At 39.5% G+C, this 26,915-nt stretch overlaps 1 protein-coding gene across 3 annotated transcripts in view; it reads right to left on the reverse strand.

The window, feature by feature from the left end:
• The window catches only part of HPSE2 (heparanase 2 (inactive)), a 631,399-nt gene that overhangs the window by 101,334 nt on the left and 503,150 nt on the right, over positions 1–26,915 (reverse strand). The gene's annotated exons all lie outside the window — the stretch shown is intronic.

Raw genomic sequence — 26,915 nt, forward strand, 5'->3', positions numbered from 1 at the left:
CTCCCCCATTCTCTAATCCCTGGCAAGAAATTTGTTCTCCACCTCTATGTTTTTGTCATTTCAAGAATGCTATACCAATGAATAATACATTATTTAATTTATTTTTGATATCGGCTTTTTTCACCTAGCATACTGCCTTTGAAATCCAATCAAGTTCTTACGTGTCCACAGTTGACTTTTTATTCCTAAGTAGTATTCCATGGTACAGATATACCACAGTTTAACCATTCACCTATTAAGAGATATTTTGGTTATTAACAGACTGTAAACTATTATTAATAAAGATGCTATGAACAATAGTGTATATGTTTTTATGTGAACACAAGTTTTCATTTCTCTGGAATAAATGCCTAGGGATACAATTGCTGAGTTATATGATAAGTGTGAATTTAGTTTTTAAGAAATGTTTTTCCAGAGTAGCTATACTATTTCACAGCAAAGTGTGACAGATTAAGTTTCTCTGCATTGTCATCAGCAGTATAAAGCACTTGAAACTGTAAAAGGTAGACAAATCTGAGGTAGGTTGTTATTATTGCCAGAACTACAGAAATGCCAATTCTTTCTTTCCAAAGCTCCTGAAACTTCTATGTATTGGGTCCATTCTTCTAGGCTGACTAACAGGATAAACAGAAAGATAGGAATACTGTGTGGTTATGTTGAAGCCAGGTGGACAATGAGGTGATGTCCTGCTGAGTAGAATTGGGAAGCGAGAGGAAGAGAAGAATGTCCAAGTCAAATCCTGTCTGATGGTCTGACAGGCAGGGTTACCTTAAATCATTCACATTGGATTCCATTTACAGCTCTCAGACTCCCAGCCATGGTGAAAGTGTTATAGTCTCAGCGGGGAGGCGGAAGAGCTTGACCAACTTATTTTTTTCATTAGATATGAATAGGAAGCCATGAAGAAAAGAGTTTAGGTGACATTTTCTATTATAGTGTATCCTACTTAAATTAACTCAATACAAGCCTAGAAGTAAAACATTTGTCATGGTAGATCCATATGCTAGGCTATTGTAGCATAGTAGGTCATAGGGATTTATAGGTTAAAAGTATCAGATCAATCTAGAAAAATAAAATGTTAATAAAATAATTACAGGGACTCAAAGGCTGGGGACTAGAATCATCTCGAGGCATTTTTACTCACATATTTGGTGGCTGATATTGGCTCCTGGTTGGGACCTCAGATGGGCTATTGATTAGAACACTTTTATGTGGCCTCTCTGTGTAGACTAGTTTGGGTTTCCTCAGAGCATGGAGGCTAGGATGTAAGAGTAAGCATCCAGAGTGCCTCTATTTTAATAACTAGTCTTAGAAATCACATAGCATCTCCTCCCGAATTCTATTTGCAGAGGCTGTCACAATGGCACGCCCAAATTAAAAGAGAAGGAACATAGAGCCCTCTCTCTAAAGTGGGAATGTCAAGGTCACAACATAAGAACATGTGGGATGGGAGACATTTCTCTGGTAGTCTGGAAAACAAGGTGCAAGAATACTTCCAGGTATTAGGTTGAGTGAATTTTTATTGCTCTAAGACCATGTAGGAGCAGCTCTGTTTTTGAGAGCAGCTCTTCTTTTCTCAACTAATTTTGTTTATGGTTGGGAATTTCAGGGCCTGGGGAAGGTAGCCCTTGGATGGTGCTTCTTCCAATGAGACTGAGCATGCCCCTCACCGAGACAGCTTTCTGAGGAGAAGCCATGCCCCAGTGGGCTATTGGCTTCCCTGACTTTGCCCCTCAAGGGAATCAACCAGGGTAAGCAGGTTTTGTAAACCACGTTATGGACTATTAGAATTAACAGGACCTCTCAAACTTGAAAGATGGAGGTGAGGAAAAGTTATAAAGCACTGATTGTCCAAAACTTAACTATTGAGTAGAGCTAAGCAGAAAGAAAAGATTTTAGGGTTAGAATTTAAATATGCGCAGATTCTACTTAAGTGAACTTGACAACCAGTTCTGAAAAGCAATTCATGATTTGTAAGCAATCAGTGATTCTGGAATTTCTCATTAGTTGCATGTAGTACATATGAAATGCTCAATAAAATATTGAGAATGAATGAGTTTTAATTTACCTCAATATAAAACTGAGGAACATAAGGAGAAAAAAGTAAATCAAGTCTTGGGCTCTCACTGTAGAATGTCTTCCCTCTGCTCCACCCTGCTTCCCACATTGCCTATGTGAATCACTGCCTGGAGAAATCCTGAAGCTCTTCAAACTCAGTTTGATGTCACCTCTGTAGAGTTTCTCCCTGCCCATACAGAGCTAGTTGCCTGCTCCCTGGTGTTCATACATCTATCTGCGCATTCTTATAGTACGGCACTAGCCACATGAGTTATACTAAGCTGCTTATGTGTCTGTCTTTGCCACCAGACTAAGAGATCTTTGAAGGCAAAAATGGTAATTTATCCATGTTTGTAACCCACTACTTAGCATAGTGCCTGGAATATAAGAGAAAATTAATGAAGAATGAGAATAAAGGGGGTAAAGAGGTCAGAAAAGCAGGCAGGCAGGAAGGAAAGAGAATGAGTGGATAGTTTGATGGGGTATTTCAGTTTTTCAAATAAATGTTAGATCTCTAACATATGAGGAAATTATATAAGAAGTCTCTAGAATTCCTAATGATTCAGATTATAGTGTCAATTGGTCTTATTTTCCTTGTATATATTTCTTATATTTCATGCCACCTTTCTGTTAAAACAGAGGTGAACTCAGACAATACACCATTATGAGTTGTGGTTTCAAATGCTTTCATAGAGTACTGTTATAATTATTTGCTTGTTATTACTATTCATCTGTCGTGCCCTATTTTTTATTTTAAAAGATTTTCAACATTTAAAAACAATATGTGTGTTGGATGCCCCAGGAACTCACCATCTGGCTGTAAGTAGTTTGTAAAAGTTAGTCTTTCTCTTGCAACAAACAAAACCAATTTTTACCTTGAGAAATCCGTTTTAACTTATTATAAATTAGTGTGGGCTTTAGAGCTTTCATGAGCTCAGAGGTATAATAAAAATTAACCTTTTAATCCTAGTGCTAGGATTATATAACAGGCTTACAGCAAATTTAGATCTAAATGATAGTTTTTTTTTACTCTTAAATTAACCTATTTTATTCACAGTAACTATAGTTGTTAGATAATAATAAATGGTATAATCATTTACCATGGATGCAGTTAAATCTACACAGAATTTGTGACTTAACCTCAGCAGTGTTCCACGTGTAGGGTGGTGGGGGCCTTCTTGGACACAGGCATCAAGAGGTTGCGTTATGTGTAGAGTTTTTAAAAACAATAATAAAACCGACTAAAAGTCAGTCTGCTTTTTATTATCACCATGTGCCAACAATTCTAAACATTGCAGTGATAAAATACTCCTCCCTGAAAAAGTCTTTTGTTGATCTAAACTCCAAACAACGACAGTGGTTACTGGTAAGTTTTAATAATATATATGTAAGCTTTAAATTAGCACATTTTCACAATGCATCCGTTAGTAAAAACTATATTCTACATAGAAGTTAATTCTGAGAACTCCCAGTTATTCAGTGGGTCCTCTACAGTGTTGATTACACATGTTCCTTTCCAGAATAATTTTGTAATGATTCAAGCTGTTCTGAACTGTGTGAGTTCCCTTCACATCTTCCACCCCAGGGTTAGTGAATATACCTACATTTAAACCACAGGCTCTAAGTAAACAGAGATTGCTCTGTGACCCTAAGATGATAAAACAGAACTAGAGTTATTTCAATTCTGTCACTTTATGTGACCACTTAGAGATTTTGTGTTTAAGTTAAATGTGAACACAGAATGCCAGTTATGAGGTATATTATTCTTGTTTGACAAATGCAAAGTTTAGCTCATACTAAAATCTGTTACTGAATTTGAACACTCTCTTTAAATAGAAACATCTTTAAAATAGAAATGTATGCACTCTTAAATTGTCAACTGCTTTAATACTAAAAAAAGAAGTCAAGAAAATAATGCTATTACTGATTATCACTGCAAAACACTGTCACGTTGAGGAATGGGAATGTTAAAAAATGATCTTCTGGGTGCCAAATGCACTGAGCATGCGCCTGCGTGACTTGGCCTCTGTGAGGGCAAGCCCAGGCGGGGTCTGAACCAGGCAAGGTCAGAGCTGCCAGTTCATCAGCTCCACGGGCGCTTCCTCTTTCCAGCCAAGTTCCTTCCTGCTCCCCATCTCGTTCTTCACCAACCCAAAATGCCTTTTCTACAATTTTGCTCTCAGCCATTAGTTCTTTTATCAGCACTATATTCTTTTATAGTATGACTCTTAGCAAAGGGAGTATTTAAATTTTATGGGAACCTTTAAAAAAAAACAGTTTCATTGAGATCTAGTTTACATAGCACACAACTCACCCTTTTAAAGTGTACCTTCCAGTGGTTTTTAGTATGTTCACACAGCTGTGCTACCATCACCACAATTTTAGAACATTTTCAAAACCCCAAAAAGGAACCCCAATTAGTAGTTACTCCTCATTCCCCTCACTTATCCCCTCCCTCCCACCAGTCAGCTCCAGGCATTCACTTATCTTTCTGTCTCTGTATATTTATTTATTCTGGACGTTTCATATAAGTACAATCATATGATATGTGGTCTTTTGTGACTGGCTCCTTTCACTTAGCTTCATGTTTTCAAGTGTTATCTATGTTGTAGCATGTACAATACTTTGTTCCTTTTGTGGCCAAACAATATTCCATCACATGGACATATCACACTTTATTTATTCATTCATCAGTTGATAGACATTTGAGTTGTTTCCCCTTTTTAGCTATTGTGAGTAATACTGCTATGAACGTCTATGTACACAAGCTTTTGTGTGGACATATGTTTTCAATTCTCTTGGGTGTATATCTAGGAGTGGAAATGCTGGGGCATATGGTAACTCTATGTTTAACATTTTCCAAAACTGCTTTCTAAAGTGGCTGCACCATATTACATTCCCACCAGCAATGTATGAGGGTTCCAATTTCTCCACATTTTAACAGAAGGCTTAGAAAGCAGAGAGAGGAAAAGGAATTGGAGAGAATGAGCACTTACTGAGTACCAGGCTATGCAAAATCTAATAACTTCAAAACCTGGGCAATTTTCATTGTGCTACCCTGAAGGACCAGAAAGCCTTTATGGGAATGATTCTTCAGCCATGTGAGGGCAGACATAAGGAGTTTGGTGGTTGGGTAGTAAGAACCCAAACTATCTGTACCTACACAGTTCACTGTCCACAGTAACTTGACTTTCCTGTCTTAACTGTCTTCATCAATATAAGTTTACTACTTCAGGAAATTCTTGCCCAGGAGTGATAGATATGGAAATAATTTAATTGTGCATTCCAGGGACTTCCTGAAAGACCCATCAATCCTTCACAGCAAAGAACACTTTATACCCCAAGAGTCCTTTGAACTCCTCACCTTAAAATCCTCACCTGGCTGTTCAGCAATACTAACCTATTTTATCATGATTCCTACCCAATTCTAACCAAGCTCACACACTATATGTAGCAGTGGTTTTTGTTTGTTTTGTTTTTGTTTTGTTTTGTTTTTTAACCAGCAAAACCAAACATTTTTGTCTTATCAACCAACAGGTTGCTTTGGTGATATTCTGGAAAGTTAGCATCCAACAGTGGATATTTGTGAAAGGAAGCTAGCAGCCCTAAGTACTTATATAGACAGGTGTCTTGCCTTCCTGTCTAAAAGGCCAAAGCTGCATAGGGATGAGTAGTAAAAGGTTCCTGTGTTACAAAGGAGAGTGAAGGAAAAAAGTCACACAGTACTGTGATTGCAAAATGAGAAAGGCAAAGACAGAAAATAAAATTTAAATATTCTATAAGAATACAAATTCTTTTAGAAGTTTCTAATGATTTAGTCACTTAAGAAAACTCCTGCAGTTTGTTCTATTGCTACCAGATGATGGTAGTGTGACAAAGCCATGACTAGAATGCCTTAAGTCACATGGTTTGCCCTGAATCTTGGGTTGCTTCATGGAAAGTTATCATCAGCAAGAAAGGTGCCAAATTATACCGCAAGCGCTTCTTTGTTTTAAAAGTTGTTCTAAAGTAGTTTCTTTGAGAATGATTTGCCTGATGTTTATTTGATGTAGAATGTTTTATATTATAGGTATATTTTTGGTAAGTGACAATTTGTTAATAATTAAATGAGGAGGGCAGAAGCTGCCCTCACCCTGGGCAAAGGACATATATCTGCCTTCAGCTTTACTTCTCCTTCCCTCCCCCTCCCCCCCCCCCTTACCCTGGAAGGCCAGCTCAGTGACATAGCATGAAGTAGCATTGTTATTTATGGTTTTGTTAGATTCCACTATTTACCTTACTCACGGTGTTTGTCTTAGATCATAAGAGGGCCTCAATTCTCTTTCCTGCCTCCCCTGTTTCAAAGATCCTCCTTCTTTTCTGTACAAATCATAGATGAGAGGAGGAAACAAAGCAAAAGAGGGTGGTGTGCTCCAGGGAGCAGAACAGTCTCTTAGGCTTTGCTTTCTTCATAAGAAGGTTTAACTGGGGATCCCTGGGTGGTGCAGCGGTTTAGCGCCTGCCTTTGGCCCAGGGCGCCATCCTGGAGACCCGGGATCAAATCCCACATCGGGCTCCCGGTGCTTGGAGCTTGCTTCTCCCTCTGCCTATGTCTCTGCCTCTCTTTCTCTCTCTCTCTCTGTGACTATCATAAATAAATAAAAATTAAAAAAAAAAAAAAAAGAAGGTTTAACTGTCACCACACTTTTTTTTTTGTCCCTCACTGAAATCATTTAACTTATGTAGTTGGTAATGAGTATAACTTACTTCATATATAAGTTCTCACCTATTTTTCTTACTATTATTTGACTTGAAATAACCAGAGATAAAGGACTGGAAAAAGCAGAAATTTTCCCAAAAATATATATATATATATTTTTAAGATTTTATTTATTTGAGAGAGAGCATGAGCAGGGTTGGGGGTGGGGGTGGTGGTGGGCAGAAGGAGAAGGAGAAGCAGACTTCCGACTGAGCAGGAAGCCTGACCAGGGATTGGATTCCAGGATCCCGGGTTCATGACCTGAGTTAAAGGCAGATGTTTAACCAACTGAGCCACCCAGGTACTCCTTAAAATACATTTCTCAAATGAGACAGGCACATCTCAATATGGGGGCATATTTTTCAAACTCAAAACAACATTCTTCTCCAACTTGCCTTCTGAGAAACTTGTGATGAGGCTCATTTGTTTAAAAGACCTTTGTAGGGGAAGAAAAAAACTTTTCCTCTACCCTCTTAGGTTCTGTATCTGCAGCCTCTGAATTAGACTGACAAGAGACAGATTGCCAGTTGAAAAGGCATACAAATTTTTTTTTTTTTTTTTTTTTTTATGATAGTCACACAGAGAGAAAGAGAGGCAGAGATACAGGCAGAGGGAGAAGCAGGCTCCATGCACTGGGAGCCTGACGTGGGATTCGATCCTGGGTCTCCAGGATCGCTCCCTGGGCCAAAGGCAGGCGCTAAACCACTGCACTACCCAGGGATCCCAAAAGGCATACAAATTTTATTTGATGTTGATATTTTAATTTTCACACACATAGAGGTATTCATAGAAAAGAAGAAAAGACCCAAAGAAGCAGGGTGATTCAGAGGTTATTTACCATTTTAACAAAGAGTGATAGATTTGTGGAGAAGTGGCAATACTAAGGAAAAGGATACTGGGCTTCTAGGAGTGGTAAACTGTGGGGAACTAAATACATAGGGGAAACTAGTATACCTAACAGAAGATAAGGGTTATTTTAGTAAAGTTTGTTTGTGCCAACCCATCTTGGTTGCTGACTTTCTGTCTCCGGTGATAATCATAGTTTTTCTTCCCCCTGGTATAGAAGAGGGGAGGGAGCAAAACCTTCACAAAGGGAAATTTATGTTCTGCTTTTAGGTCAATGGGGAGGCAGACTTCTTACAGCCCTGCAAAAGTGGCATATTTTGGGGTGGTATATTCTGATTCCCTTCATCCTCATTTCTTACCTACTTACAAAGAATAAAGCTTTTCTAATTTTTAATCAAGGTTATGGCAGCTTCTTGTAAAAAAAAAAAAAAAGAGGGAGCTCACAATAGATAACAAAAAAGACATGAATGCTATTTACTATCAGTCACATCTCCATTATGGAATAGTGAGGTAAAGGATTTGTATATAATAACAACATTGCCAGCTCCATCCATCATGCACACTTTAGCTCCCTAACTGGTCACTGTTTCCAAATGCATCATATATATTTTTAAATTTTATCTTATTTATTTGAGAGAGAGAGAAAGAGAGAGAGAGAGAGAAAGAGAGAGAATTAGGAGGAAGGGCAGAGGCAGAAACTCAGCAGGGAGCCCCACATGGAACTCAATCTAGGACCCTGGAAACATGACCTGAGCCGAAGGCAGACACTTAACCAACTGAGCCACCCAGGCACCCCCAAATGCATCATATTTTTATATGCTCCTCATTTTAGGAGTCTTTTCCTCTCTTTGGAGTGCTCTCTTCCCTTCACCACCAGCAGCTATTTCTCATGGTCACATTTATCTAGTGAAAACATGGTCAGTAAGGTATGGTGTCTGAGTCCCAACACCACTCATGCAGGCCACCGTCACATATTCATCATCTGTCTCCACCAATATGTTTCCAATATTTAAAAAATACTACATACGTTTTAACTTAAATAACTATAAATTGGAAACTTCATCTCAAATTATGTAAATTTTTAAAAAGCATCATTTTCTAGTTGGAAAATAACCATAAAAATAAGTACTATGAAAAGTTTATTAAATTCTAGCTAGAAAGCTGCCAAATGCAATGATCCCAAGGCTCTTTGTAAAATGGGAGATCGGAAAGATTAAGGAGGGGTGTGGACATATTCCATCAAACTGAAACTTTCTCTTAGATGTTAACAGAACAATGACATGAGAATAATTCCCCACTGTGGGATTCAGTGTTATGTAATGTTATGTCATGATTTTCCTAATCTTTTTCACAAGGCATCCAGATTCCTCTCCCTTCTCATCACTGGTGCCTGCCCCATACTTTGGGATACACTGGTACAGGAGAACAGTAGTAGGCTTTGGAGCCGGATTAAGCTTGGCTCAAATCGGAGCTCTGCTATTTGCAAATTTGGCTTTGGACAAGTCACTTAATCTCTGTAAACTTCACTTTCTACTCCTTAGGTAAATAAGATCTATCTCAGTGGGTGCTATAGACTGAATGTTTCTGTCCATCCTCAAAATTCATGTGTTGAATCCTAATCCCCAAAGGTGATAGTATTTGGATGTGGGCCTCTGGGAGGTGATTTGGTCATGAGGGTGGAGCCCTTATGAATGGGATCAGTGCCCTTATGAAAGAAATCTCAAGAGACTCCTCACCCCTTCCTCTAGAGGACACAGAGAAAAGGCAGCCATCTATGAACCAGCAAGCAGGCCTCACCAAAGCTGATACCTTAAAGTGGGCTTTTTAGCCTCTAGAAGTTTCAGAAATTAATGTATGTTGTTTAAAGTCTAGTCAGTCTATGGTATTTTTGTTTTAGTAGCCTGAGGGATGAAGGGTGGGAGATTTTGAAAAATTGAAATACTGTCTATAGAGAGCACATGATAGGGCTAAGTGAACCATAGCTTATATTAATATTATTATTTTTATCATCATTATCATCCTTCAAAGTATAAATCAAATGTCATTCCATCTTGTAGAAATGCCACTTTCTTCCCTGAAATTTCAGAACACTCTGAACATGCTATCATTTTGATAGGATAATTTAATTTGTTTCAAATCTGTCTCACTTGTTGTTTGGTGAGTTCTAAGACAGAGCCTCTTCTCAAGCCAGCCAAGCAGATATTGATTAAAATCCCGCTATGTTCAAAGCCTTTTGAACCATCTCATTATTTCAGAAAATATTTGCAAATTCAGTTATCAAGACACAGAATACTCAAGGTGGGTTATGGCCACATCATTAGAACAGTTGCTCAGAAAACAGCCTTTCACATACTGAACAGAGCAACTGGTTTATTTTTCCACTTTGTAAATTAAGAGACATTCAAAGCCAGAGAATTTTCCACTATGGCCCTAGCATGTCCTTGTCTTCCACAGCTGTTCTTCTCTACTCTTAATAAAATCAAATTGCCCAAACAACGGCTGCTAACTCACATGTACAATTCCTCCCTCTTCTGAGAACTGTCTTGATCCAACTATTCCCGAAACCAGCTGAACTTCAGCTAACCCCTTCTGCTAAAAGCCCTATTAAAAACTTCTGCCCTGCTTCCCCAAGTTAGAACACTTCTTCAGAACCTTTTCTTGCCTGGCATTTTTGAATACAGGCTAATGCTAACATGCCCTGGTTGGTTTTCTTTACTACAGAAGGCAGTAAAGTATAATGAAAATGATATTTTAAAATCTTAAACCAGTGTATTTATTTTTTATTTTTTTTAACCAATGTATTTAAAATTTTTTATTATGAAATATTTCACTGAAACAGAATACGCGAAATAATCAATTTAGTTTTTATTCTCTGTAACCAATTTTAGCTTTCATTCTCTGTAAATCCTGTTGCCCTTCAGCTCCTTTTGTATTGAATCCAGGACATTCAAGCTTCTTTAGAAAGTTAGAAGCCACCTAGACCAGAAGGGTCAGTGTTCAGTTTTGAGTTTCAAATTAGCCTAAAAATCTTTAGTGAGGCAAAGTCTTGGAAAACAAATTTTGTTAAGTAGCCCACTCCCCTCCTCCAAATTCTTAAAGCTTTTATTTATTTATTTTTTTAAAAAAGCATTTCTATACCATCTTCCTGGAAGCAGAAGAACCTAGTTTTGATTTTTTTTTTAAATCTTATTTATTTATTTGAGCAAGCGCATGCATGAGAGAGAGAGAGAGAGAGAGAGAGAGAAAGGGGACAGGGAGAAGCAGATCCCCACTGAGCAAGGAGCTCTATGTGGAGATTGATCCTAGGACCCTGGGATCATGGCCTGAGCTGAAGGCAGATGCTTAACCAACTGAGCCACCCAGGTGACCTTTAAAGCTTTTCTTAACTAGCAATGTGCAGAAATGTGAACATAAGTTTTTACTGGAGGCCTTACTATAGAGAAGATTGAGGACATGACAGAGGAGGTTCTGAGGGAATAAGACCAGGGTTAGGAATTTGCCAGGATCACAGAAAAGAGACCCAGTTCATCCCTCCAGTTCTCATGCCAGGAAGAAGGGGAGACTGAAAGAAGAGCATACATGTGTTCCATTTCCACATGGAACTCCAGGGTTGGGGGAAGCCTCACATATCAATACCTACAGCAGCAAGAGTGGCATGGAAATCGTGGCCTGGTGTGATTCTGCAAAGGAAGGGCCTGAGTCAGTGCTTTCTACCTGCCATGGCCTCCACCTGGCTATAGGAGATCTATGAGTTATCATGGACTCTGTGAGGCCACAGAGAACTGCTGAGGGGACTGGTGTTCTGGAATAATCTTGGTGATAGTATGTCCCAGAATATGGGAAGCTAAGCATAGTGCAATGGTAATGCCAATGCTCAACAGCCGCTGCCAACATGAAGCCAAGAAGACCTGGCAGCAGCCACCATGCCTCAGTAAATAGTAGGTAGTGTGTCAAGTAATTATGGGGGGATGATTGAGTGAAAGTCACCAAGTAATCCAATGACAGCACAGGACCCATGCAGCCCCCCCTCATTATCAGCATATAATGTCAGCACTCCTTTGTACCCAGATGGCAACTAGGAGAAAGGAAAGAAGGAGAAAAACATCAAAACTCTGACAAGTCTGAAATTACCAGGAAGAGAAGCCTTTAACTGGCTTCAACTGGCAAGTTGATTTCTTTTTTTGTTCTGTTACTCCCAAGCACTGTTAGGGGTCAGGAGTGATTAGTTAGTGAAATAAAGTTTCATTTTTTTTAAACCATCTGAGTTGTAGAATACACATTAAAGCCCTCCTATTAAAATAGCATAGGGGTTAGGACAAAGTGATCTGGGGTCAGGTTTGGGCTTCAAATCCTAGCTCACTTTTAGCAGGAATTAAAATCCCTTTCCTTTTGGTTTCCAGCCAGGGGTGCAGCTCTGTGTCTTACAAGAAATCTATGCTTTAGGGGCACCTGAGTGGCTCAATAGTTGAGCGTCTGCCTTTGCAAAGCTCAGGTCATGATCCTAGAGTTCCGGGATGGAGTCCCACATCAGGCTCCCTACAGGGAGCCCGCTTCTCCCTCTGTGTCTCTCATGAACAAGTAAATAAAATCTTAAAAAAAAAAAAAGAAAGAAATCTGTGCTTTATAGAATAATCTAAACTCTCTTGAACATGACAGCCTTTCAGATGTCAGAAGACAACCTCACATCACCTGCAAGTCCGCTCTTCCTTCTACTTTTCCCAGAACATTCCCCCCTGCTCATATCATTAGATTCACAGTCCCTCCATTGTCCCAGACTGCTCTCTGTAGAAGCATTCACAAGTTGTCTATGGTCCCTTCACACAACACTTATTCCACCCTGGTGCACATCACTACGTCACATGACTTCTCTCTTACTCTCAGTTTTGATTGGGATGGTTCTTTTCATGCCCCTTGAATCCTCATCTTTGACTCAAACCCCTATGGAATGACTGCAGAATTTAGCTGGGATGGTCAGGAAAAGGCCTCTGGCAACTACAACTCAACTATCCGGATGCTCACCATTTTCCCTGCCTTGTCTCCATTAGGCTGGTAGATTTTAAACAAAGAAATGAGCTGAATTAGGAAGACAAGTCCAAGTCCCCTGGTCACTACTTTTCTATAAAGCAAGAGGAAAAAAAATAGGAGATAAAGTTCCAATATCAAATGACTTTCTATTCTCTTTATTTCCCATTTAGAAGAAAGAAGCAACCATGCTGCATTAGGACTCTGGTTATACTTCCAGGGGTCATATCATTTAAATACTACACTACTTAAATAACACTCTCCATTTTTTTCACTTTTGGAATTCTCTTTGCAATTCATTGAAATCTGTATGCCAGGAGTAGATACTTCCAGAATTAGATACCAGCTTCATCCTGATATAGCTTTTTCCTAACCATGGAATATGGCGTTTATGATAAAAACATTTCTAAAATCAGTTCAGTGCAGTAGGTTAGAGAATGAGTCCTGGAGTCAGAATGCCTGGATTTGAATTCCAGCTCCTCCACTTAATAACCAGTGGGCAAGTCACTTAATCCCTCTGTAACTGTTTCTATCTTCAAAATAAGAATAATAATAAAGTTACTTTATAGTATTGTTGTGAGCATTAAATGAGTTAATAAAGTGCTTAGATCATCTAATCATCAACAAAGAATTTGAAATATGTAGACAGACTCTCAATAAGCTATAGTAATCTTCTTCCCTATAAAATCACACTAATAAGCTACTAAATTATTTAGATACAAGAAGAATACTGAATTAGGGGTCAGGAGAACCAGACTTCAGTCCCTGACACTGCCACTGGCTAGTAAATTATTTGCCATTTCTGTGCTTCTGTTTCTTCATCTGTAAACATGAGACAATAATATTACCTGGCAGTTACTGAGAAGATTATAGGACAATTTATAAGGAGCACCACGTAAATAGCAAAGCATTGTACAAATGCAAAATGCCGCTATCATCATTGTTATTATTTTTCTCACATTTCCTAGTGAAATGTGAGACTTCTGTAAAATATTCTGCCTCCTAGAAAACAATAGATTACTTTCTTCAACTCTTTTTCTAGACTCAAGGATTAACTTCTTTGCATTTCCTTGGCAAAAGAGCATTTGGTATTTACTTCAATGTACTTGTAAAACACCACGTGGCCCAATGGCCAAGGTCAGAACTTGCCTATAATGACTACTTTAGTTTGGTCTATTCAAATGTCTAATCTCTTTAAGAGGTGTTTTCAAATGGCAAGGGAGAATAAAACACTTCTAGGAAGGCCTCTGTGGAAGGCCTATAATGCATTTATGCCTTCAAACAAAGACTGTGCCTCTTCCTAGGGAAGGAACTTGAGCTTCAATTTCTTTTGCTTCAGATCTAGACTCCACTTTGCCTCTGGACTCTGCTCAAAGACCACAGTCTTAACTTTGGTCACTTATTTCCTTGAGCTGTCTGCAAAAGTCAGCTTAATTTTAGCCAAATCTTTTTTTATACCAGTAAATCTTGATATAACCCAAAGCAAAGGCTTTGTTTACACTCTATGGGTAATGAATACCATCTCATATCCCATAGTCCAGGACTATTGCATCCTCAGGAATAAGAATGACCTGCTTTATATCACATGAGCCATGCCAACTAGAAATCACTCTGAATGTCTTATATAGTCTTCATAACTTTATTGGGTTCTCACTCAAACAAAATCTCTCTGTTTCTGATTATTTTGCCCCAGGTGTACCTGGAAGCATACTTTCAAGCTGAATCTCATTTTCTTATTTCCTGTCCATATTTCTAACTTCCCCAGACCCCCTTGGCAATTTATCTATTGCACTAATATTTGCATTTAAAGAAGTATAGACCTGTTCCTTCTTCGTCTTTGGGCTCAGGAAATATCTCCAATCATTTTTCAATCATTTGTGGTCCACAGAGAGCCAAAACATGCCTTTTCTGGGGAAATTTAATCCACATGTTTATGATTAATTTATATGTAAGTCATTAAATTGGTGTTTCTAAGACATTTCATTTGGCAAGCTACCTCTCTTTCACCTTTCAAATCCCCTCTCAGGTCTTATTCAAGTTGGTATGGAACCACCACAACCAGGTGCTTCTCAGCACTGGAAAAGCCCTGAATATACCTGAGATTCCATTCTGTTCATACTGTAGTTGATACACAGTTGCCTGAATGGTTGATGTCTTACACTACAGAGAATGATTAAAGAATTTATAATCAGTATCTTTTTAGGCAGCAGCTGTAATTGTGCCTCAGCTGTAATTGGGCATAGCTTCTAATTGCTTATTCACCCCAAATTCAAGCCCATTTCAATGTAATTTGGCCAATTTAATAATCTTTCCTATTATATGCTAGGCACAATAAGTCATAATATTCCCTGCCTTCAGTTTGTTTATTGTCTAAAAGAAGAGACTGACTTGTATATTTATGATTATGATGGATGGCATTGTATAGTGAGGGTCAAGTGTAACACACAATCAAAACGCTGCGAGAGAATAAGAGTAAGAGACTCCTACTGGGGACATTAGAGAAGGTGTTGATGAAAATGGGCAAGCGATTCCAGTAAAAGACATGCCATCTGGGAGTAACTGGTTAGAAACAGGATGAGAAAAGTAGGGAAAGTCCAAATTATGGGAAACCTTGAATGCCATGCTTAGTAATTTAGGGCAGTATGTAGGCAATAAGGATTCAACATGGATTTTGAAGAAGGGGATGACATTGACTTTGACTGACACTGTGGAAGACATATTGGAAGTGGGAGAAACTACAGGCAGGAGAAACATGACGAGGCCACTGTGATGATCCAGATAAGAGCTAAAGAGGTGCCAAATGATGACAGAGACTAACAACAGTGAATAGCTTGACTTTGAAACACATTGCTGAGAGAGATTCCAAATGGCTTAGAGATGAGCAAAATATCAAAATTAGATGGGCTGTGAGTGATCTCTCAATAAATTACCAAAACTCTCTGCACCCTCTTTCTTGAAGAATAGACGAAAGATAGTGTCTCCATTTGTTTTAAGGATTAAAAAACAAGGTATGAAATGATCTATTTTTGGGCATAGAGAAGGCTCCCACTTCATGGTAGCTCAAATATGAAAATGATAATGAGGAAAATGAACCAAGATTTCTAGAACAATTCAACACCCATGCTACTGGGACTCTGAACCTTTTGTGGATTGTATTCACAGGTCTTTCACATATATGCTCTCTATAAACTTCTAGTTATTGGCTCATTTTAAAGGCAACCAGCCATTACTGAGATGTGTGGTAGTTAAAGTGATCATTAGCAAAAAGGCCATGTTTCCTAAAGCGGAGCTGAACTGCTAAGTAATAATCAGAAACACCTTTAAGACCAGCTGTGGGTAATTAGCACGTTGGCACCAGTGATTCCCTACCCTGATTTGAGACAATCCAATTCAGCAGAAATTTTTGAGTGTCTATTAAGTACTGATGGTGTATTGGTTGCTAGAAGAGGCAGAAGGATCAGTGTACCAAGTTCCTACTCTTAAGGAACTTATATTTTAGGAATGAAAATATGACAAGTTTGCAAAAGACTAAGCATTTGTAGTTAATAGCATGCCTAATAAATGCATAAATGGATATAGATAAAATGTTAATGAGGTTTAAGAGAAGAAGAGAGAACACTCACTTAGAAGAATCAAAGAAAATCTTGGAAAAGAGTTGATCAAAAAAAAAAAAAAAAAAAAAAGAGAGTTGATCTTGGAGATGGACCTTGAAAGATGGCTGCGCTTTTTTGCTAGATTAATATGTTGGGGAAGGCAACTATGGTTGATAGAACTCTAATCATGCACTCAAACACATGCAGTCCCTCTTTCATCCAACAAACCTTTATTGAGTGTCTACTACATTTGAGGAAAATGGGAATGACTAAAATAAAGTTTGTGCACCCAACATTTCACAGTCTCTTTCAAGTCAAATGTTTCTCTCCTTTATAGGAGAGAAGAAAGAAAGGTGAACAGGTAAGTTACAATACAATATGATCATTATTTTATAAAGGTCCTGCTGATGGTAATTTTAATTAAAGGCTATATATATTAGGGTTTTCTAGAGAAAAAAGAACCAATAACCAATAGAATATGCATGTGTGTTTATCTATCTATCTAAGAGCTTGATTTTAAGTAATTGGCTCACATGACTGTGGAATCTTGTAAGTCCAAAATCTGTAGGGTAGGCCAGCAGGCTGAAGACACAGGGAAGAGTTATGCTGCCATTAGAGTTTGAAGGCAGTCTGCTGGCAGAATTATTTCTTGTTCAGAAAAGGTCAGTTTTGTTTCTATCAAAGCCTTCAACTGATTGCACAAGGCCCACCCACATTATGGAAGATAATCTGTTTCATTCAAAGTCTATTGATATAAATGTTATCGTACCTAAAAAGTACTTTTATTGAAATATCTAGAATAAAGTTTGACTAAATATTTAGATACCATGGCCTAGCCAGCCTGATATATAATATTAGTCATCATACTGTGTGAGACAAATGGAACAAATTTCACTCCAGCCTCTGTCAGTCAGATTAATCAGAGTGGCTGACAGAGTGGCACACTCAAGTATAAAGTTGAGTTCAGCCAAGAACATGTAAAGCCAAGGAGTAGATTACAGGGAGAGGCAGTTGGCCACCAGCCTTGATAATCAACTGCTACATGTTCTTGATGAGTATGCTATACAACAAGGCTTATCTAACTTCTGATAAAGAATAATTTATAGCTACTCACATAGGTGACTAAGTGGGTCAAAGTGGCAACAGACAAACAGCACCCTCCCTTAAAAATGGCAAGGAATTTGAATAGACATTTCTTTAAGAAGATTCATAAATGGCAATAGGCACATGAAAAGATGCTAAACATCATTGGTCTATCAACTGATAGAGAAATACAATGTGGTGCATTCACACAGTGCAATACTATTCAGTAATGGAAGGGAATGAAGTAGTAACACACACTACAATCAAGGATGGCCCGTGACAACATGACAACTGGCTAAGTGAAAGAAGTCAGTCACAAAAGGCCATATATTGGGTGATTCCATTTACACGAAATATCTAGAACAGGCAAATATAACAAAATAAAACATGGGTTAGTGGTTGCCAGGGGCTGGTGGCAGAGGGGAGGAGAATGGGGAATAGCTACTAATAGGTATGGGTTTCCTTTTCTGGTGGCATTTAAAAACAGATTGTGGTGATGGTTGCACAGCTCCATGAATATACTGAAAACAGTTGAACTGTACAGTTTTGTTTTTTATTTTAATTTTTTAAAAAGATTTTATTTATTCATGAGAGACAGAGAGAGAGAGAGAGAGAGAGAGAGAGATGCAGAGACACAGGCAGAGGGAGAAGCGGGCTCCATGCAGGCAATGTGGGACTTGATCCCTGGGATTCCAGGATCATGCCCTGGGCCAAAGGCAGGCACTAAACCACTGCACCACCCAGGTGTCCCAAACTGTACACTTTTAAAGAGTATTTTACGGTAGGTGATTTATCTCAATAAAGCTGTTATTTTTAAAAACCTTAAATTATTGTAAGTACAAAGCTTTCTTACTGTGGGGAGCTGCTCTCTTCCTTAATGCCCCAATCCTGCACTTCCTCCCATCCTAGCTTTAGCTGTTTTAAGAAGAAAAATGCCTAGAGGTGGAACTGAGGCCTCCCGATCTCCATGGGGACCAAAACCCATATGCATACATTCAAGTATGTGAGAAACACTGGGGAGGAAGGAACTCAAACTCTCATGGCTCTGTTAGATACAAGTTCCCAAGTCACTATCCTATCAATTTAGCTGGGGAGGAGGGCTCTTGAATTCAACTAATAAGGTTTGGGCAAGGTTCCCAGTAGGGAAAATAAATCTAAAGTGACCTTGTGGGTGAGGCCTGTGGGACCAATTCAATGTCCTGTTGTTGTGACTTCCAACATACATTCCCTACTGAATGTATATTGGCATTGATGTTTTACATGCTTGTGCTGTGAATGCTCATAATGTCCAGAGGGGATTGTCCTGATTGAGGAGAGTCACATGTAGAGAAGTAGTGGGACATGTAGTGGGAATATTCACATGTAATAGACCATGTAAATCACTCCCCAACCAATCTCCCAATTCTATCTTGAGTGGTCTCATGAGGAGATAGGGAAATCACAACCTTGATTAAGGTCTAAAAGGCAGCGTGGTTAGTAAGAGATGTAATATCTCAATACTACAGCCCTGTATGTCCAGAGGAATGGGAACTAGAGACTTATGGTAGATTATTACCAACTGAATTCAGTTGTTATTTCTACAGCCCCAGCTATTGCAGACACCGTAACCATAACTGAATCTGCTGCACAGACGGATGGCACTTGGTATGCTGTGTTGGACGCTGCCAACAGCTTCTTTCCTATTCTATTTTGGCCTCAAGGGCAAGGGTCCAGATCAGTCTTTATTCATGGCAAAGCTTCTAATACATGTTTGCAGTACTTCCCAGGAGGTAAGATTAATGAAGGAATATTACTGATCTTTTGTCCTTTAGAATCATCCTGGAACTTTCTTCAAGAACGCAAATGCCCTGGTATGGCTCTCTCAACAATGTGCTTGACTTCTGGATCTGCATCTGCTATCTGTATCGGATGGCTGAACATTAGAGGATGGTCCAGCTCCTGCACTGTTCATGGTCCTAAGGTTTGAAAGGTTTTAAAATGGAGGTAGATGTATATGTGTGTGTGTGTGTGTGTGTGTGTGTGTGTGTGTATATATATATATATATATATATATAATGGGGCAGAATGATAACTACCTTAAGAGAGGTAGACCTTCTATACTGCTTTTTTAATCCATTCAATAGAGGCAGTGAAACTAACTTACTGCTGCATGAAATTGAAAATTTGTTCCTTTCTTTTTTATATTCATTATTCAGTAAAAATGTAAATCTATAAGAATCAGCCACTGTTAAATCCCAGGTTTTATCTCCTGGATCATTTTATTTTACCTTGAAACCACCTTTTCTGATTCCTCATGGCCATTCCTATCTGCTTTGGCTGCTAGCAGAGACAGCTAACCTGAATTCTTGACTTGACAAAGCTGTGGGAGAATGACAGGAGAGAAAACTAAGTAGCAATGAAGAATCACAGAACTCATAACCATTGCTCTACCTTGCTGTGTTCCCTTGAATAAGTTGCTGGGCGTCTCGTGGCCTCAGTTTTTTCTCTGCCAAACTGGTTGGGCATATCTATCCTACCTGCCTTATCAGGAAGTTGGAAAGGCCAGATGATTTAATGGATGGAAATAAGCTATGGAAACTTAAAGCAGGACATAAAGAACAAAGTCAAAGAAGCCAAAGAAGAAAACTATTATTAGATAGGTTTATGGAGTATGAAATGATATTTAAAGGATTTTGAAGATTCTAAAACAATCTATATGTGCCAACTAACATTATTATAATTAAAATATTTCCTGTTACTTACAATTTGTAAGTAGCACCTACTTTGTGGGATGGCTGTTTCCCACATGTTCTTATCTTTCCCAAGATATTAGAATTTCATCCAATTCCAAGGAATAATTTTCATGTATTTAGAACAAATAATAATGGTCACATTATTATGTACTTACTAAGTGTCAGAAACTATTGTAAGCCCATGAGGCACAGATTATTAGCATCCCCATCATAAAGATGATGGAAGATGAGGAATCTGCCAAACATGATGCATCATGGTAGACACTAGAGTTGAAATTCACATCCAGATCTATCTGACTCCAGAGCCCAGTCTCTTAAGCACCATGTTCTACTACTTCCCAGCATGTACACAACACCTGGCAGTAAAAAGCTTGCCTTCCATATTTCCATTACCAAGCAGTGCACTGTAAACCCCTAGAACCCCAGTCACTGAGCATCTTTAGAGCTCAGTACGGATTGCCTGTGAGCGGTCATTAGGGGGGACATAAAGATAGGAGAGGTGGCTTCTGTTTTCAAGGCACTTACAGTCAAAGAGAGGAAGTTAGATGTACCCAAACAACTCTAATAACAAAAGAAAGTGTTAGCTTCTGTAACAGGGCTACAAGAGCCTTAAGAAAATAGGGATTCCTCCTTGAATGATTTAAAAGTGAAATAGTGGCGATCCCTGGGTGGCTCAGCGGTTTGGCGCCTGCCTTTGGCCCAGGGTGCGATCCTGGAGTCCCGGGATCCGGTCCCACGTCAGGCTCCTGGCATGGAGCCTGCTTCTCCTTCCTCCTGTATCTCTGCCTCTCTCTCTCTCTCTCTCTCTCTATCATAAATAAATAAAATAAATAAATAAATAAATCTTTAAAAAAAGTGAAATAGTGATATTTAATTTAATTTTTAAAGGATTTATTTATTTATTTGAGACAGAAAAAGAGAAAAAGAGAGAGAGACAAAGGGAGGGAGGGGCAGAAGGAAAGAGTCTTAAGCAGACTCTATGCTGAGTGCAGAGCCTGATGCTGGGCTCAATCCAAGGACCCCAAGATTGTGACCTGAGCTGAAACCAAGAGTCAAGCACTTAACTGAGCCACAAGGTGCCCTTTCAATTTTACTTTAAAGGTTTTATTAATATAAATTCAGCTGGGAAGTCTGTCTGAAGATACTGGTATGGAAGTCTTAAAGATGAAGCAGAAATCGTCAGAGCTGAAGGGGGCCTCAGACGGTCTCTTTCAACATCCACATGGGAACCAGAGTACTCAGTGCCCCGGGGTGAATGAGTTGGTGGCAGAGCCTGATATCGGATCTAGAACTCCTAAGGCACTCCTTCCTTCCTATGGTCTCAGTACCACAGGGCAAGGAGCTTTCTTAGGAGCATGTATTCTTTGGGTAATTAATATCACAAATGTCCACTCAGGACATGTTGCACAGGCCTTCCCCAATTCTCCCTTCTAGCCACTTCCCTCCAGCCAGTAGTAATGTCTCCTACTCAGAGGTCTGGCTCTGGAGATACTGAGTGAACAAGACAGACTTTCACATACATCATCTATTAGCTTTCTCTCCAAAGCTCTAGGTTTTCTCACTCCAAACAGATTGTAAACGTGGAGAGAAAGAACCCAACTTTATTCTTTATGTCCCAGAATAACTAAAATGGTGCTTTGTTTTAGTGTATGTCACAACATCCTAGCATGAGGACATTAAAAAATTGTCACTAAAATTTTTAAACATACACAAAAATAGAATAGTATGACAAATTCCCAAATGTTCACTGCCAGCTTCCACAAGTGTCATTACGCTGCCATTCTTGTTTCAAAGCCTAGAGAGGTGACTGAATGTGTACGTGGAGATGGCCAGGCCAGTGGCAGGGGGACACAATGGGCATTAGGCTCAGTTGAGGATTCCAGACATAGGGGCAGGCAATGGGATATAGCACAATCATTCTCAGCAGGAGACAGGGAGAAAATCAGTTTGCTTGGTGTGGAGTAGGAATCAGGCAGATACAAGGGAGAGCCTGAGATAAACTGAACCAGGCAGTTCACTGGCTGGCTGTGTCAGGCTGTGGGTGGGCCAGGCCTCAGGGTGGTCTTAGAGGAACTGCATGACCTCTGATGTGCAGTTGAGCCTCTCCCCCCAGCAGCTTTGCAGATGCTACTTCCTCCTAGAGAATGATGCATTCTTCTACCAGCTCTTCCAACGGCTGCTGCCTCTTCCTTGATGACTGACCTGACCAAACTTTCTAAAGCACTATCTTCTATTCATTATTCTTCAATTTAGTAGGCTTCTTGCTTCCTACACACCATTCTGAATTTTGTAATTAATTATTTGTTAGTTTACTTATTTTTAGTCTCCACTACTAGACTGTAACCTCCAGTGGGAGAGGGGTTTGTCTTTTTCCTTCACCTCTATTTCCTCAACAAACTAGAACAAATGTCTGGAAAACAATAGTCAATAAATATTTGCCCAATGAATTAATGATAGACTATTAAAATTTTGTTAATATTTGGAAGGTGAACAAAGGTTGAGTACAAACGAATAGAGAAAAGGGGAAAGGTAATTTCTGATTTAATCAGGGTAAATGGAAACCTCTAACCCAGTGGTGCTCAAATCTGGCTGCACATTAGAATTACCTGGGGAGCTTTAAAAAATACCAACACCTGGTATCCTCTACAGACCAGCTGAATCAGAATCCTCAGAGGTGGTACGAACACAGAAGTATTTTTTAAAAGCCCCCTAGGTGATTGTAATGTGCATAAGCTTGAGAATCACTTCTTCTTCTTCTTCTTATTATTATTTTTTTAAAGATTTTATTTATTTATGAGAGACAGAGAAAGAGGCAGAGACATAAGCAGGCTCCATGTAGGGAGCCTGATGCGGCACTCCATCCCGGGACCCCAGGATCATGCTCTGGGCCGAAGGCAGGTGCTAAACCGCTGAGCCACCCAGGGATCCCCCTTTTTATTATTTTTTAAAGGCTTTATTTGTTTATTTGAGAGTGAGAGAGAGAGAGTAGGAGATAGCACAAGCCGGGGGAGGGGCAGAAGGAGAAGCAGACTCCCTGCTGAGCAGGGAGCCTGACTCAGGGCTCCACTTGGGACTCTGGATCATGAGCTGAAGGCTTTTAACCAGTTGAGCCATCTGGGTTCCCCGAGAATCACTGTTCGAATGAAAAAAGGCTATAAGGATTTTAACATCAAGATGAGAGCAGTGAGTAGAAGACAGTCTGCTCAAGTTTAGAGTGAGTCAAAATGATGTATTTTATTCAATCCTTTCAATGCCTAAAACCAAATCGGGGGGCACCTGGGTGTCTCAGTCGGTTGAGCATCCAACTCTTGGTTTTGGCTCAGGTCGTGATCGTGGGTCGTGGGATAGAGCCCTGCATTGGGCTCTGCACTCACCTCTGAGTCTGCCTCAGATCCTCTCCCTCTGCCCCTCCCCCTACTTGTTTGGCGTGTATGCTTTCTCAAATAAATAAATAATCTTAAAAAAAACAAATCAGAGATGAAATAAACAGTTTGACATTAGTTGAAATTGAAGTACCTAATGATGGATAGATTTTTAAAATTTATAAATAGTGTAGTGTATTTAAGAATTAAAAACAAAATTTATGTGTATGTGTTCTATTTCTATTTTAAAAGACTTCTGCTTTTATTTACACAAACAACACAAACACAATTGAGTTTGAAAGAATAGATTATCTTTGGCTCTCAGGTCACTTCTACCAGAGTTCTACTTGTTGCTTCCTAAACGTCATAAGCAGACCACATTGTGCCATAGAGTTTGCAATAAAATGCAAACGAAATAACTTTAAGTTTGTCATATTGTGGCACTTGCAAAAGATCTTTCCAACCCACCAAAGAGCATTCCATCTTATCTCTCTTCTCTTTCCTCTTCCTCCCTCCTCCCTTCCTCTCTTCCTTGTCAGATTATTTTTAGATATGTTCTTTCTAGTGTTTTAGGTGAACTGATGAGGTTAGGTGAGGTGCAACTTTTCTCATTTCCAGAGCTTGCTTTGCTCTTCCATCATGTGAAGGTTGCTTCGAGAATGGCACCCTGCTCCTGAGCTCAAATTCTGTGGGGCTTTAACTTTTTCTTCTCCTTAATTTATTTAGGTTGCTGCCAGCACGCCTCGCCATAGCTGTAATCCCTCAGTACTGCAATCTGGGAACAATATAAATGGTTGATGGCAGAGAGAAATTTTCAATTGTTGCTTCTCAGTGATTCACATAATGTACTGTCATTAGCACTTCGATGTGACATATCATGGTTTCCAGGGCTTATTGGGCCATTTATAAATACCAAATGAAGGTGTTAGAGCTGGTATTGCAGTGTGGTTACTGCCTTAATTGCCTTCACTGGGAAAAGTTGGCAACATCTTCTAGGGAAGAAAATAAATTGTAATTTTTAGTTTGTCTTTAACCATTTGCAGTCAATTTCTTTCAAGGGCACGATTCACAGCTTTTTTTTTTTTTTTCTAGTTTTCTAGTAATTTAATTTTTGCAAAAAATATCTACTCTTCATATTTTAGTTATTATTACTGGAATTGATTTCTAGATTATCTGTACAGGTGTTCAAATGTTTATTTTCTCACCATAGTTCACATTATTAATGATAATTATTTCTGAGACTTAGAGAATTTTATACTTACAAAGTGACATTATAAATAATAACAGCAGCTACTATTTATTGAATATTTACTATGTCGTAAAAGGTACATAGGTATTGGCTTATTCAATTCTTTCCAACAACATTGTGAGCTAGACATTATTGTTGCCTCCATTTTATGAGGGAAATTGATGTTTATGGAGGCTTAGTAAGCCGGTAAGCGGTAGAGCTGGATTTGAAACACAGGTTGGTCTGACTCCAAAGCCAATAGTTTTAAGTGGTCCCTCAAATATTCCCCACCCCAACCCCGGCATAGTCAGGCCCCTTTTCCAAACCAGGAAATGAAGAGTCCAGCAATAGCAACACTGGAATGCTGCATCTTCAGACCTCAGACACAGAGCTCCTTCTCCTCTAGATGGCCTCCGTCAGGGTGAGCTATCATAAGTGCTGATGCCCCATGTGCACCACTCAGGTTGATAAATAAGCAAAGGATGAAGGCTGGTAGTTAAAAATCAGAGGAGCTTCCATTCAAAGCATTAGAGGTAAAAGAGCTGCCTGCCTGGTCTGATGGTGAGGCATGAGCTCCGAGCTGGGAGACCAGGGTTTAGAGGCAGAGAGGAGGAATGAGGCAAGTCATGCCCACTGGGCACGCAGCCCAGGAGCAGCGGCCACTGACATGAACCGGCCTGGGTCCCAGTGATTGATCGTGCAGCAGGGGATGTTCTTCCCTCAGCAGCCACAGGGCCCCACAAAGAAAGGCTGCTCATGGAGAAGGCTTTGTCAGGGCCTCTAATGAGAGGATTGGGTTTCACATCACAGCTACCCCTAAACAGGTACACTCTGCTTCTTTCATCTTCTGGATGGCTCCCACGGGAATGAAAAGAAAAAGAAAGGAAGCTACACCAAGAAACAGGTCACAGGCTGGTTTGGCGGGGTTTTGTACCTCCCCCGCCCCACTACCTCCAGATGGGTATCTTTGAAATTCTTGAATTTTCACACACCCTGTGTGGCCCCTGGACAGCAATGGGAAAAGCTTTCCTAAGAAAGTTTTCATAATCCATCCACATGACTCTAGAAAATTACTGCCCCTGTCCCTTTGCATCTGCTACTGCCTCTGTTTGAAAGATCCTCCCTAGACACCAAACTCCTCTTCCTATGACTAACTTGTCCTTCTCCCTTAAGATCCAGTTCAGGCATTGTCTCCTCCAGAAAGCCCTCCTTGATGTCTTACACCTTCGCTCCACCTGGCTGATTTCTGTTCCTCTTCTTTCCTGCTAAAGCACTTCTGCCACAGTCCCTGTCTCCCTTCCACCCTATAAGCTCCTTCAGGGCAGGGACGGTCTCCCTGGGGCCCAGCACAGTATCTAGCATACAGCGTAAATGTAATAAGTATTTCTGAATGAATGAATCATGAATGATAAATGAAATAGTGTGGGAAAATATTTGCTTAACTATTTAAAGCACTTGAGTCTTTCAAAATACTTTATTTTTTCTTTTAAAAATAGCCTTTTTTTCAGATTAAAAAAGCAATAATACTGACTACAGCAATTTTACATACCAAAAAAAAAAATCCACAATGAAGAAAATTACAACTGTCTGTAATCCCACTACCCAAAGAAAACCACTTTTAACATTTAGATGTATGAAGAGATTCCAGTAATTTGTGTGTATGAATATATATGAAATTGGAATCCTATTGCCCTACCTAATTTTCTCAAGGATTACAACAAGATTTTTTGGAAGCAGATAGAGAAGGCATTTTGATTGCAATTTAAGTGATGGGAAAACTGGTATGCAAGATACACATCTAATTAATGGCAGAGTCAGGAATAGTAGCCCTGAATCTCATCATAGTCCCAGGCTCCTCTACTCCTCGTAGGTCTCCTACTTAAGTGGCGTTATTCTCACAAGAAGAAATTGTGCATTAACCTACAATCAATGGCACATGGATTTGTAACTAGATGCTCTTTCTCAGGAAAGGGACAGATTTAAGCTGATCCTATATCTGCATCATACCTGTGCAGTGCATAGGGGCACTGTCTAACATTTCTAAGGGAAACAAGGATGGAGCATTTAGGATCTCATCCCTGTGACCAGCAGAGTTAGGCAGGCACCATTAAGGTTCAGAGTTTTCTTCCAGTAGGCAAATGGCATCTGAACAGTGAGGGCTTGGCTGAGAGCATGTTGCTGTGGGAACCACAGCCATAGGTTCAATCCTACCATAAACTAGTGGGTAGCACTCCAGTCCACTGACTAAATTCT

Source organism: Canis lupus, chromosome 28, assembly GCF_003254725.2.
Source record: "Canis lupus dingo isolate Sandy chromosome 28, ASM325472v2, whole genome shotgun sequence".
Classification (NCBI taxonomy): Eukaryota; Metazoa; Chordata; class Mammalia; order Carnivora; family Canidae; genus Canis; species Canis lupus.